This window comes from Schistocerca piceifrons, chromosome 3 (assembly GCF_021461385.2).
Source record: "Schistocerca piceifrons isolate TAMUIC-IGC-003096 chromosome 3, iqSchPice1.1, whole genome shotgun sequence".
NCBI lineage: Eukaryota > Metazoa > Arthropoda > Insecta > Orthoptera > Acrididae > Schistocerca > Schistocerca piceifrons.
In genome coordinates, this window is record NC_060140.1 from 76186590 (window position 1) to 76202458 (window position 15869).

The following is a 15869-nucleotide window of genomic DNA, read 5'->3' on the forward strand; positions in this document are numbered from 1 at the left end:
AAGACATGCCTAATGTGATAACAGGCGAAACAGTAGTCAATTTAGAGAAGATAGGACCACAATTTAAAACAGCTATGGAGGATTCAATCAGAATATCTAAAATCATTGGAGGAAGTAGCAACAAAATTACTATTCACAATGTTGTGTAGAATGTATGAGTCTGGTGACATACCGTCTGACTTTCAAAAAAATATCCACAGAATTCCGAAGACTGCCAGTGCTGTCAAGTCCGAGAATTATCATGTAATCAGTGAGTTGTGGTAAAAATTGCTGTTTTGAAGAGCGCGCCGCAGCGCGTAGTGTGAAGCAGTCCCGTCCGCTTCTGGCGGTGGCGCCGCTGTGGCAATCTCAGCTTTGGTGTCTGCCTCTGGTGGGAAAGGGGAAAGGTTGCCTGGTCACGTACATTTAAAGGGCGCTATGAGGTCGCCAGGGGGTCAGTCTGGGTCACACTCTTGTCCCCAGCTCGCTAATCTGTCTCTCGTCCGCATTTGTTAGGCAGTTAGTGTCTGTCTGTCGTTCGGAGTGCTAGTATGTCGTTCGGATCAACCTTTAAAGCCGGCAAAATGACTTTCCACCCCGCCAGAAAGAGAACTCAGCGAGGGGTCGCCCAGTCGGGGCTTGGTTCCTGCATCTGAGTCTGCGCATTAGGCCACCAGTCTGCTCGAGTTTGCTCAGGCAATGGTTATTGGCGGTTGGATCGATCGGTTGGTCGGTCGCGCACTGAGACACAAGATGAGTTGTCCGTCTTGAGCGTCGGCGCATGTGAGGTCGCCACGTGAGTCCAACGAGTCGCGGCGTATAGCGAGGGGTAGTGGCTTCCCGATCGACGCGAGAGCAATAGGAGTCAACCCACGACATCAATCTGGGTGGTGCGAGCTGCGACGCCGTGAGACGGGAGATCGGCGCGCCTTCCTGTGTCCGTTGAAGCGGCTGGCAGCGGACGGTTCGGGAGAGCGATTTGGGGATGCTGCGCCAGGTCTTCTCGAGAAATCGCAGTTTATTAGAAGTGATTGGTGATATGTTGTTTTATTTACTCTTGTTAAATTCTAATTGATTTCTTGGTGAGGTCAGCAGCCGTTTTGCTTTAGGGTCGTCCCACCATTCTTCACCGTTTGCCCACCCGCGGTAAGGTGGTTGTTTATAAATTGGTCGGTCCGTTTTTCCCTTGTGGAGAAGGGCCAGGTTAGAGCAACCTGCGGTTCGGGTTGTTCGGTAATCTCCCTATCAATCTACCGTACGTTAGTAGCTGCCTCTGTCATGTTTGTCGGATTTGGTGCGTTAACGAATTTATTGCTTGGAGTATAACGGCCTAGTACCTGAAATATGTTTTGATCCTTGGAAACTTTGATATTATTGCCTATGATCTTGAGACGCGGTATCTGTGCACTGTAGAGCATCTTAACTATTGTTTGGCCAACCATGTAGAATTTTATATAAGATTGAATTTCATGGGCTTTTATTTAAATGACCATTTTAGTACATAAAGTTGCCACCCTTTAACCATAAGACTTTTCTTAGAAGTTAAAATCTAGTTGCACCTTCGGTGGCAAGGTGAATATTTTAATTGTTAGTGTTTTGTATCATTTCCATCCCTCCTACGGGGAGTGCATAGTTTGGGTGCTTGTGTAAATTGTTAAAACTTTTAGTTTAAAGTAATCTGGTGTGTTGCAGATTTGCACCAGTGTAGTCGCTCAGAGGCTGTTGTGAGCGGTCGTAACTATGGCCGTGTCAAAAGGGAGTGGCAAGGTCCTCTGCCCGAAAGCTCATACAGTCAAAACTTCTTTCTTTCTGCCTCTGAATAAATTGTATCTTTGATATTTAGAGGGTGCTTCCTGATTATAATTTTAAATCTGTTTATTTTTAAAATGCTTTTAGGCACTATTAAAGTGAATAAAATTCCAATTTGTTAAAAGTAATTAGATTATGATTTCATCAGTTAGTCTCTGGCAACTACTTCCATGCTTACATAGTATGATTAAATGTGTTAATGTTCTTTACGAATCGCTAGTAAATAAAATAAATTCCTAAGAATATTCTTAGAAAATAAATCATAGCTTAGACATCCAAGTTCCTGACAAGAATAATATGCATAACAACAGAAAAGAAAATTGAGGATGTGTTAAATGACGACCAGTTTGGCACTAGGGAAGTTAAAGACATCAAAGAGGCAATTCTGACTTTGCGGTTGATAACGGAAGCAAGACTGAAGAAAAATCAAGACACGTTTGTAGTATTTGTCGACGTGAAAAAAGCGTTCGACAATATAAAACGGTGCAAGGTATTCGAAATTCTGAAAAAATAGCGATATGCTATAGGGGGAGACAGGGAATATGCAATATGTAGGAAAGAGGGAATAGTATGTGTGGACGACCAAACATCAAGTGCTCCGATTAAAAAGGACATAAGACACGGATGTAGTCTTTCGCTCCTATTGTTCAATCTGTACATCGAAGAAGCAATGATGTAAATAAAAGGAAAGTAGAAGAGTGGAATTAAAATTCATGTTGAAAGGATATCAATGATAAGATTCACTGATGACATTGCTATCCTGAGTGAAACTCAAGAAGAATTACATGACCTGCATAATGAGTACGGAGTAGACAGAAGAAAGTAAAGAGAAGTAACACAAATGAGAACAGTGAGAAACTTAGAATCAGGATTCATGATCACGAAGTACATGTAGTTAAGAAATTCTGCTACCTAGGCCGTCTGCTGTGGCCAAGCGGCTCTAAGCGCTTCAGTCCGGAACCGCGCTGCTGCTACGGTCTCAGGTTCGAATCCTGCCTCAGCATGGACGTGCGTGATTTTCTTTGGTTAGTTAGGTTTAAGTAATTCTAAATACAGGGGACTGATGACCTCAGATGTTAAGTCCCATATTGCTTAGAGCCATTTGAACCATTTGCTACCTAGGTATTAAAACAACTCATGACGGACGGAACTAGGAGGACATAAAAAAGAGACTATCACTGGCAAAAACGACATTCCAGGCCAAGAGAAGTCTACAAGTATCGAACATAGGCCTTATTTTGAGAAAGAAATTTCTGAGAATGTACATTTGGAGTATAGCATTACATAGTAGTGAAACATGGACTGTGTCAAAATCGGAACAGAAGAGTAACAAAGTATTTGAGATCTGATGCTACAGAAGAATGTTGAAAATTAATTGGACTGATAAGGTGAGGAATGGGGTAGTTCTCTGCAGAATGGGAGCGGAAAGGAATATATGGAACACACAGCCATGGAGAAGAGACAAAATGATAGGTCATCTGTTAAGACATCAGGGAGTGCCTTCCGTGGATCTAGAGGGTGCTGTAGAGGGCAAAAACTGTAGAGGAAGACAGAGATTGGAAAACATCGAGCAAATAATTTAGGACGTAGGTAGCAAGTCCTGTTCTGAGATGAAGAGGTTGGCAGAAGGAAGGAACTCGTGACGGCCCGCATCAAACCAGGCTGGCTGGTTTGGCTGATGACTCAACAAAAAAAAAAAGTGCAGCAGCTCAACGTGGCCTGGACTCAACAGGATTTTGGAAGTCCGCTGCAGAAATATTGAGCCTTTCTGCCTCTAGTGCCGTCTATAATTCCTAGAGTGCTACCGGTGCAGGATTTTTGCACGAACTGACCTCTCGACTATGTCCCATAAATGTTCGATGAGATTCATGTCGAGCGATCAGGTTGGCCAAATCATCACTCGAATTGTGAGACCTTAACTTTTCCCTGCGAATCGAATGTTCAAATAACTTACGGGATGGCTGCCGGGTGACGTCGTCGAACGCCGCGGTGTTCGACTACGTCACCTGGCAGCAAACCCGTAAGTTATTTGAACATTGCTCGAATTGTCTAGAACGCTCTTGAAACCAATCGTGAACAACTGTTGCTCAGTGGCATGATTGGGAAGATGAAGGACTAGAATGGCTGCTGTCTCCAATTAGCCGAACATAACCATTCCAGTCACTGCCGGTTCACTTCAACCAAAGGACCCAGTCCATTCCATGCACACACAGCCCACACCACTGTGTAGCCACCACCAACTTGGAGAGTGACTTGTTGATAACCTGGGTCAATAGCTTCGTGATGTCTACGTCACACTCTAACACTTCCATCAGCTCTTGCCAAATGAAATCGCGACTTATCATACCAGGCCATGGTTTTCCAGTCGTCTAAGGTCCAAACGATACGGCCCAGGAGAGGCGTTGCTGGCGATGTCATGATACTTGCAAAGGCACTCGCGTAGCTTGTCTGCTGCCGTAGCCCATTAACGACATATCGCGCCACTGCCCTAACGGATGCTTTCGTCGTACGTCCTTCGTTGACTTCTGCAGCTATTTCGCACATTTTGCTTCTCTGCGTTCTCCGTGGTGAGAGGCAGTTCTTAAAAAATGGTGTACTCGGCACACTCTTGACACTGTGGACCTCGGGATATTGAATTCCCTAAAGGTTTCCAAAAAGAAGTGTTCTATAGCTCAAAAAATGGCTCAAATGGCTCTGAGCACTATGGGACTTAACTTCTGAGGTCACCAGTCCCCTAGAACTTAGAACTACTTAAACCTAACTAACCTAAGGACATCACACACATCCAGGCCCGAGACAGCATTCGAAACTGCGACCTTAGCGGTCACGCGGTTCCAGACTGCAGCGCGTAGAACCGCTCGGCCACTCCAGCCGGCGAAGTGTCCTATGGGTCTTGTTCCAACTGCTATTCCTCGTTAAAGTCTGTTAATTCCCGTGGTACGGGCAAAACCACGTCGGAAACCTTTTCACATGAATCACGTAAGCACAAATTACAGCTCCGCCAGTATGTTATCCTTTTGTCCTACGCCATACTACTGTCACCTGTATGTTACCATATCGCTATCCCAGGACTTTTGTCACCTCAGTGTGTTTGATTTTATGTAGTATGCACCAGTGCGCCAAAACATATGCACCTTTTCAGTTTGCGAACTACGCAGAAACATTCAGGGTTTTTCCACTGTCGTTTCATACAACCCTCAACGTTATATCTAGCCTACATAAACCACGCACGAGATTTTCGTATTCTCTTGCATACTATGCACAATTTTTTAGTCCTACAGAAAAAATGAGCTGGACAATTTTGTAAGAAATTTAATGTAGTTAAATTTTGTACTGAGATACGTTTTCGCGGGAGGCCATGGTTTTCAAGTGGTTCAAGAAAAACGTACAAAAGCGACCTTCACCCCCACACTCATCCACATCAGTCAGGATTTCTAGTATGTTCTTCGTGGCACTCCCTCATACCACTGTAGAAAGTTACCGACTACGGAATCATCACTGACGGATGACAGTTCATTGTGATCTTAACACAGACTGGTCATTCATCACTGATGATGATTCTAAAAAATTGAAGAAGGCTGAGAGCTTTGCGTAATCGCAACAACTGTTCCCCTGCAGCATTCTGTAGTAGCTCCCATACCTGGTGCATTATTTACACCAGAAAATGCAACTTAAAGTCGCAAAACCGGCTGTGTTAGTCTCCTATCGTCTTCAATAAAGACACTTATTGCGGACAGTTGGACTTTTCATTCAATTTTATATTTTAATTGTTTCAATATCTGTGTGTAAACATCTGTTATACTGTATGAAAAGTCAACCAGATATGTATAATTATTACAGACTTGTCTTCGGTTCGGTGAAACGAGGGCACCAAACAGCGAAGTCATCGGGCCCATCGGGTTAGGGAAGGATGGGGAAGAAAGTCGGCTGTGCCCTTTCAAAGGAACCATCCCGGCATTTGCCTGAAGCGATTTAGGGAAATCACGGAGAACCTAAATCAGGACGGACGGTCGCGGGTATGACCGTAGTCCTACCGACTGCGAGTCCAGTGTGCTAACCAATGCACCACCCCGACCCGGTGGTAAAGGAAGGCAAGTCTACATATGCCTCCAAACGGCGAAGGGCAAGCAGATGTGCACTTCACAGCATCCGCGGCACGCTGGCAAAGTGGTTTAGATGAGACTTGATATAACACGTGAGTAAATGGCAATATGAACAGAAGCCGTAACTTTTTGATATGAAGTAGTGATTATGAAGTAAGAAGAACAAACGTGATATTAAATGAAAGATATATACTCTACCTTGAAAAATGGACAGACAACGCCGGATAAGGCTAAAAAGAAAATAAAAACTACGTTCACAGTACTGTCGAGGAAGATACGTCATTGAGAAGTGGTGTTGGCAGAGAGGGTATTTACGTATCTGAAAGCAGGATTCAATCATTTGTTATTCCTATTTTCAAAAGAGGGGACCAGAAAAAAATGCGACAAATACCGAGGAACAACAGTAATGAACCGGGCTTACAAAAATTTTTGAAAATATCATCAAATAAATTTTATAGACACTATGAACCCATCATGAGTGAGGAGCGAAAGGGATTTCTAAAAGGAATATAATCCTGTGATGGCTAGTTTTCATTGAAATTGCAAGTTGAAGATCAAAGAAAATCCAATCGTGTTACACATATTGTCTTCTTCGACATTAAGAGAGCCTTTAATAAAGTCAACAGAAATGAATTACTATGGATGCTGGCAGATTATCATGTACCCCTGCAACTTATTGATAATATTTACATAACAAATTCAATCTATGTGAAGAAAGAGGAAAAATTATCAGAGTGAGGTAGAAGACATGCTGGATTACGAGAGTGATGCGAACTTTGACCACTATTGTTTATTGTTTACATGAATAAAATCATCTATCCAAGAAATGCAGAATAGATATCAACACAGAAAAAAGCAAAAACTATGGCTTTCTGCGCAAATTTTCAGTACAATGTAAGACACGCTCGGAAAATAAAATTCTATAACTAATTAACACATTCGTGTATTTAGACTACAGACTATCCTTTCTGGAAAAAACAGGTCTGGCTGAAAAAGCCACTACACGTACATAAACAATGGGGTCATTAACAACGTAATGGAACATTCCCTAGTCTAGAAGAACGTCAGAATACGCTTTGATAAAACCTCAGATGTGTTGTGATAGGGATGCCTGACAATGAAGAAAAAATATATGCAAAGACTAACAGTTAGTGAAATGAAATTCTTGAGACGAACGGCAGGTTACGCCAAATGAGATCACAAAAGGAATGAAGATGTGCTGAAGGAACATAAAATGAAACCCTCACACATTACAGGCTACTGAGAACTATTAACACAACTGGAGAAAACATCGACAGCTAATGATCTCAAGAGGATCCCAAAGTCCATGCTTCACTACCACCGGCCGGCCGGTGTGGCCGAGCAGTTCTAGGCGCTTCAGTCCGGAACCGCGCTGCTGCTACGGTCGCAGGTTCGAATCCTGCATCGGGCATGGATGTGTGTGATGTCCTTAGGTTAGTTAGGTTTAAGTAGTTCTAAGTCTAGGGGACTGATGATCTCAGGTGTCAAGTCTCATAGTGCTTAGAGCCATTTGAACCATTTTTCAGGGAACTTCTCGAAGAGACAGTAACGGGTCGAGAGGCCTAACGCTTGGAAGGAAGTGATGATGATGATGATGATAATGATGTATAGTTTTCTGACAGATATTTTAATTCACCAATGGCGTGGAAACTTATACCAGCCAATAATATCTCGGATAAAGTAATTGCTTTTCTCGTCATAGATTGTTAAACTTTGTGGCTTCTTATGCTGCTTACGCTGAGCGTTTCGTGAGTTCATGTTTTGCTTTATACAACTACTTGATGAAAAACTGCTAATACTGCGGATGATTACTGCAGAAATTACACATGTATTAAGAAGTGTTCCCCTCATCTTCTTGAGCCCCTTTCATCACGCCGTCCTTCATGAGTTTCTTGTACTAGACGACTTCCTATGAGCCCTAGGATTAATGTTAGGAGTCGGGATCATCACCACATGCGAACGCAGAAGTATTCATTATGACGAGCTATTAAGAAGCTGTAACTGTTTGCAAAGTAGCACAGTAACTGTTTTTACCAGAGTAATGCCGCTCATTAAATTAATTGCAAGGGGCTTGCTTCTTCCCAGACCCTTTCCATTTAGGTCATTATCGTACTCGCTAATTCGCTTTTGAAAATAAATTCACGACATGGAGAAGAAATTGATGTTGCAGGTAGACTGTGACGCATGTATGAAGAAATAATGAGTCTGAATGTGCTTCTCAGAAGCCGGTGAAGGTGAAAAAAGTAACGGTGCTTTCTCATAGATTCGTTTTCAAAGTTTCAAATAGATATGAATGTACTCGGTTTTATACGGAATAGTGCAAAATTCATACTGACCCAAGATTACGTACAATTTTCTGCGTAAAAAAAAGTGTTTTAGCCAATTTGAAGAAACTTTGGGACACAATTCTCAATTTAATAATGAAAGAAAGGTATTCTAGCTTGCTGCGTAGATCGCGCTGCTAGATTACTAACAGAATGAAACTGTGTTCCTCCGTCGAATGTAGTTTTTGCTCTTTTGCGTCCTCAGCAGCCCATATCACACTGCCATAGATTAATTCTGGCCTAATGACTGTTTCTATACACTTTGTATTTGGCTCGAATAGAATTAAAAAAACAAAAAAAAAAAAAAACATGCAAAACTGCTGCGAGCAATCGTCACTTCGTGCATACGGTAGCGGTTATCTGACTGGTAACATCTACAACTACAGTTCCTCATCTGATGTTATAGGTACTACATATCTGAATATGGTAAACCTCGGTAATTTGGTACCATCACGTCCGACTCCTCATCAGGTAGACTGGTTCTTGTGTCGTCGAAACTTAAGAGCATGAGTTCCGTTTTAGCTTAACTGATGTTTGCCCTGGCACTCTGTAACGCTTCTCTCCACTGTTTCAAGTTGCCTTGAACTTCTTGTCTGACTTCAACAACACCACCCCATCAGCTTATAAAAGATAGAAGATAATAACCTTTTGTATTCAAACAGTCACATAATACAGACCGGTGTTGAACGCATTTTCACCGAAACAGTCCAACAGATGCACTTGACTCGTAGACATATCTGCAGCTGTGTTTACATAATGGTCACGTACATTGGTGCCAGAGACAGCCATACTATTTATCAACGCATTCAACCGATTTAGTACTGCGAGTATTCTTCTGCTGGCTTCCTTAACCTTATTAATGTCTGATCCAGAGTGCGAGCAGGAAGGATGTATAATACGCAAACAAAAGAAAAAGTGTTCAAATGTGTGTGAATTCCTAAGAAAACAAACTGCTGAGGTCATCGGTCCCTAGACTTACACACTGCTTACACTAACTTATGCTAAGACCAACACACACACACACCCATGCCCGAGGGAGTATTAGAACCTTCGGCGGGAGTTTGAATATTAGAATGAGCCAAATAATTTTTGTTAGTTCTAAATACAAATAATACGCTTTTTCATTTAAAACATCTTTCTTAGCGTACAGGAACTTATTTTTTCAGACATAAGTCTCAGTATAACATTCAAACTGATGATTTTGGGTTTCACATTAACGAGCGATTAGAGAACTGTAGGCAGAACATTCTCATTTGGCATAAAAAGAAACTAAGAAACAGCAATGCCTTCTATCTGTAAAATCATGTAATCCACCTACTTTTGAAAAAGTGAGCATATATTCTATGACGGGGTTTTAAATAAGACTGACTTTATTTTTCAAAAGCTGAGATGTCGCTACTAGAGAAAGCCTTAAAGTATAATGTCATGAATCAGGTATCCAGTCAAAATGTAGTTAAAATTGTCTTGATTCAAAATCAGGCCTATACAGTGTAAAAAAGGACAGTTCGCGTCAGACTAGAGTAGCACCTGATGTTTGTAGTATTGTCAACGAAAACCTAACCAATTCTCGTAATATTGTTAATTCCGACAAAAAACTAATTAAAACCATAAATACCAAGCCTGTAGAAAAAGATGCTTTGGTAACGAAGACTGATTAGGTTAATTCCATTGTCATTGCTAGCAAACAAGAATATGTTGCAAAAACTCTACAGTTCTCTCAGGAAAACGATATTCCCGAGCTACATGAGGACCCCACGCCAACTTTGTAGAAACAAGTCAGAACCGCTATTACTGATGCCAAAGCTCTTCTTAAAGCTTTTCTAAATAAGCAGCTAAACTACATGAATCCGCAATCTCCTAAGCTTAGTTTAAAGTCCATAAAAAAACCATCTGATCAGCCGAATTCCCAACAGTATGAACAGAGCTTATCACGACTTAGCCAAATCCTTGCAATTTATTTTGAAAAAATCGTTTTCCATAGCAATTATTCTGTTTCCAATAGTCAAGATTTAGTTAATAAAGTTAAAGACGTTCATTGTGCTAGAGATACGAAATTAATTTCCTTTGACATTAAAATCATTACACAAATGTGCCGGTAATTGAAACCATAGACGTAGTAGAAAATAATTTACGTTATTTCAAAAAAAGATTTATCTGATGAGCAAATCTCCGACTTCATGAATTTACTTCGTATCGTAGTAAAATACAATTATTTTTAATTTAATGTGACAAATGAGTTCCGGCAAGTGAATTTTCTCCATCTCACTCTTACGATAGAAGATGAAAAAATTAGCTTTAATATCCTCCGTAAAGAAACCAGTTCTGATCAAATTATTCCATTCAACTCAGTACACTCGCATTCTCATAAGATGGCCTTTTTACATTCAGCTATTCATAGAGCCACCTCCACACCCCTTTCTTCTGGAAATCTGAGTTCTGAAATCAATGTGATTAAAACTATTGCTATCAATAATGGCTATGATCCTTCTATAGTAGATAGCATTTTTAGTAAGAAAACCAATAAGGGAGTCACCACTCTAGGCCTTGCTAATAACGAACCTACTGAAATGAAAAAAGTTTTCTGTTTACCATTTCTGGGTCCAATTTCTTACAGAGTACAACGTTGACTTAACCTTCTAGACTAATAATTCTTTAAAAAGTAACATCAAAAATAACTTGAAACCTACGCTTTCCCGTCTCCAGAATTCTGGTGTTTATAAAACTATTTGCGGCAGTTGTCCTGCCTATCACATAGCCCAAGCAGGCCGAGCTATTTGGAGAAGATTCAAGGAACACCTTCTCGGCAAAAAAGGCACCAATGTTCACAATTCGACTTTCGCTAACCGTTTGATGATCAGAGGACTTAATCCTAAAGATGTAAAAGATGTCCAGATCTTGCACTCGGAGAAAAATACTTTAGGCTTAACATCTTAGAAGAGCTTTTTAAACGCCTGTTTCTGAAGGACTGTATCATTCTTAACGAACAGTTGCAATTACGCAACAAGAACTTTTTTCAAGGTATAGAGCCGCTAGTTAAAAATGGTCTGAATGGCTACACTCTGCTCAATGTAGACTGTTAAACATCGTTTTCCTTCCATTTTTGTATTTCCTATGTACATTTTTTGAACTGCATTTCTTCTGTAAAATAAGACAGTTACGGTATATTGTAACTTTCATGCACTGGTTCCTGTTGTTGCCTGTAGTGTTAAATTGTCTATGCGGTGACTCATTTGCTCTTGTCTGTAATTCGATCACTTCTTGCTGGATGGCGCGAATCTGTTTCCGTCTCCAACTCGCGGCTGTCTCGGCCTGTTAGCCGTCTAGTGGGACGGTAGCGGCGGTTTAATGCAGTTCTTTGCCCTAAGTGAACCGGCGACTGCCTTGTATTTCGATGGAACATTTTATTCCAAATGACAAATATGTTACATTTTTACACTTTGATATTCATTCCTGTGATAATTTCAATTTGGGACGAGCATTTTTGCTCAGTTCTTTTTCACCTGTGGTGTGATTACATGTAAGTACACTGTTTGTACGTTTTATGGTAGTAATCCTATTAAGTATATTGTATTGTTGAGCCTTGTCATTATATTTTATAGGTAATCCAATGTAATTTTTATTTTTATGAAGACCGCCTTGGTGCTGTCGAAACCATGATCAGTTTGACAATCATTTTATGCAGCCGAGGTGGCTATATGTACATTCTGTAATTAATTAGAACTTATGCATTCCACTCAGGGCGATGGAAGCATACAGGAACCTTGCGTGTACTGCAATCTTAGTACAGACGAGATCAGTGGCACGTCAACTGTGCTAACACGGAGGAGGTATGAAGAAGAGAAATTTTCGAGGGAAGAGGATTAACATACGCTCATATATATCTCACCCTCCTCTGTCCCTCTCTGTTCCAAGTTACCGTAGTATGCATGCAGTTATTCGGATTGTCGTCGACTGACACAGCTGCAGGATGTCAGGGAGTGTGTAAGGCGTCGTGGTCTCCTGACCTTCATTGCTTACATATTCCGCCCTCACAATCATATTCCGCACATCGAGACGCTTCATTCGAACCCAAAATCGATACGATAAAGTCAATGTTGTATGAATTCATGTAAACGATATGCAGGTAACTAATAAATTGCAAGTGCGCACCGTGGATGAAATGCTCGAGGCTGGCGTACACACATGCATTCCAGACACGACGGTCACAGGAGCTTTTAGTTCGAGAGAGGCAACCGCACGCCAGGAGGCCAGTCCCAACCCATTTACGTAGGCCGGTGGACGCCCGTGGAGCAGAACGCCCGTGAAGCAGACAGCGTTCGCCGGAGGGAAGGGAGGAACGACCCTGTGTTCAGCTTAAAAGCAAATTCCGCTACATTGTGTGGGAGCGGCCAGCCTACGCATTCTTTATACATATCACGCAGTTTCAGAGATTTTCACAGGGAGAGCAAACGCCAAACGCCGATACTACAGATTTGCGGATTGGTCTCCTTAAGCGAAACGTCATTCTCCCGTTTTAGAAGAGCAATGTTGATTGGCAGAGGATATTTCTGACGCCTTGAGCTGAAGGAGTAATGGAAGAGACCGAAAGATATACCCCTTCACGTCTGGCGTGGAGAGGCGCCTTTCCGTTGTCGCTCTTGGAGTTAAGGCCGGTTCCCACTAGAGCGCGGCAGCGCGTCGTGCGGCAACGGCAGCGGCAAGCGTTTTCCGCTTTGACGCGGCGGCTCGCGGAATTGGCGTTCCCATTTGGAAGCGGCAGACGCTAGCGGTAGCCAATGACGGACAGCTACTGAGGTACGGGTCAGGACCCACTGAAACTCCCAGTGCGTTTGAAAAACTATATCTTACACCTACATGGAGGAAAGACGAAGTTGGGTGAAGACATACCAATTTTTCATTTTCTGTACAATGTACTCTTTCACATATTCCATTATGCAGGTTTTCTCATTTCACCATAAACAGATTTCATGACTACCGTTCATCATTGTTCACTATCTAGCACATTGCTTAAGAATCATGAAAGAATAATACATATTTGGAACAAAGTTTTCGAAACCAGATTTTAAATTATAAGACATTTCCCGGTGCAGACGCAAACCTACAATACTTTATTAGTTACGAGCTGCAGTTTACAACTAAAGAGACAGTAAACGGTAGCAAATTAAGGAAATGGAACTTGAATAAGTCAAGATCCACAGTTTTTCGATAATCTAGAAGTTAGCGTAATGCAACGACTGACTGAAACAGAGGAAGGAATCCGCTAGAATACGAATGGATATCTTTGAGAGAAGAAGTGGTGAATGCAGCAGAGTATGAGCACGGGAAGTAGGTGCAGTAGAAATCGTTAGATAAAACGTGAAATATTAAATCTGACAAGAGGGAAAAATATAAAAATGCAGCAAATAAAGTAGGCCATTGGAAATAGAAATGTCTAAACATGACGTTGACAGAAAGTCCAAAATTGCATTGTGATTTTGCACTTGGAAAACATAAGGGAATGAAAATGAGAAAGAACAAAGAAAACTTTGCTCAAAGGAGAAGCAACTGTCAAGAACTCATTTGGCAAGCCAGAACTAAGCAAATAAGAGAAGGCTAGATAGTGGAAGGAATATGTAGACAGGAGAGGGGGAGGGGTTGAACAAACTAATATAAGTACAATGATAGATTCCTGTGAGATGTCTGAACACGCAAGGCAATACTGATCCTACCACTTAACTAAGTAGACACACTGAAGAACAGCGAAACTGTGTTTATAGCATTTGCATGTTTAGAGAAAGGTTTTGACAATCTTAATTAAAACATTCTTTGAAGCTCTGGAGATGTCATCGATAAAACACAGGGACCCAAGATTATCTACAACTTGTACAGAAACCAAACTGCATTTCTAAGACTTCAATGACTTCAAAGGGAAGCAGTAATTGAGAAGGCAGAAGTAGAGAGGATATAAAATGAAGACTGTGAATAGCAAGAAAAGCGTTCTGAAAAAGAAAATTTGTTCACATGGAATGTAAATTGTAATGATTGGGTACTATTTTATGAAGGTATTTGTGTGGAGTGCAGCCTTGTAAGTGAAACGTGGGCGATGAACAGTTCTGTCGAGAAGACAATGGACGCTTTCAAAACGTGGTGATCAATAAGAATGCTGAAGATTAGATATGAGGATCGTGTAACTAAAGAAGAGGTATGGAATTAAATAGAGTAGGAAGAGGAAATTACGGCACAACTTTGACTACAAGAGGGGTAAGTTGACAGGACATATTATGAGGCGTCAAAGAGTGAGGACAAAGGGGTTGGGTGATAGTATTCTGATAATAATCATTTGTTCAAATGCTATTCTACTATTTTAATCTGTTAATGTAAGCAGTGAATTTAGTCTTCCATGCACTCCTCCACAAAACATTTAAACCAAAACTGAAATCAGCTGAACACCAAACCTTTCAACCACTGTCTGACAACTACTGCATTCACTTTCAGCTTTCTATAACTATCACTGGCTAGCCCCACACATATACAGATATAAGGAGAACAGAAATAAACAAACAATTTCAGCATATAATTCTTTAGGTTGGCAACATGTACATAAACAAACCAAACAGGAAGGGGCATGAGGTGAACACACTGTAGTTACAACTTCAAATCAGTGTTTTCGGTAAAATGTCTACAGCTAGTGACAGAAGAAAAAACAGCGAACATGAAAATGTGCTTATGTTCCATAATCCAAGTTTTAGTTCAACCTCCAGCATGTGACCAGGTGAGGGGAAACGTATATGTCCGCCAAAAACTCGATTCACTGTAAGTAATCAGTTATGCATTTAAAACAAAACTGAATCATTCTAGATTCCACCGAAAATGCCTTAAAGTAAAAGGCAAAACGCGTCTTGAACCAATAAATTACACTCGATAAAGAAAAAAAAAATGTTTGTTACTTACCAAAGGAAATAATCAATAACTGTAGATACTTAGCAAATTACATGTTATGACATACCAGCAAATTAGTTTCTGTTTAACTTCTCATTCCACACGCTATTAAATGCTTTTTTTAAAAAAAATCATCTATCCCTTCTGAAAAACTGTAGTTGCTTTCATATAAAATAAACAGATTTTGGATATTTATCACACGACGAAATACATGACTTTTTACAAGTTATCGTTTGCAAAAAAACGCTTTTAGATTTCTTGAACCGTTTACGAAATTTGCAGTTGATACAACCACATGGTTTACAACGAGCAGGACGAAGTATCGGTCGCGTCGCGAGCGACCCGCGCAGTGACCACACAGCCCGTCCGCCGACATATCATTCAATATCTCGAGAATGGTGATAGCTATCGTTCTGCTCTCAGCTTTAAAAGGAATTTCGATATGTTGACTAAATTTCATACGCAATAATGTATTACCTAAAATGAACTGGACGCAAAGTTCACGCAATGCGTTTTTACCTCTGCACACTCATTAAAATTTCGTCTAAAGGTTTACGTAAATGCGATACAGCAAGTAACCATGCCGAATATCGAAAAGAAATTCGGCCCTTTATCGAGAGAAGATATCAGGCTGTAACATGCCGAAGAATCAAATTTTTCTACCGAATAGTTTCCTTGGAATCGAATGATAAGTATTCCATAGCTGCCGCCGCGT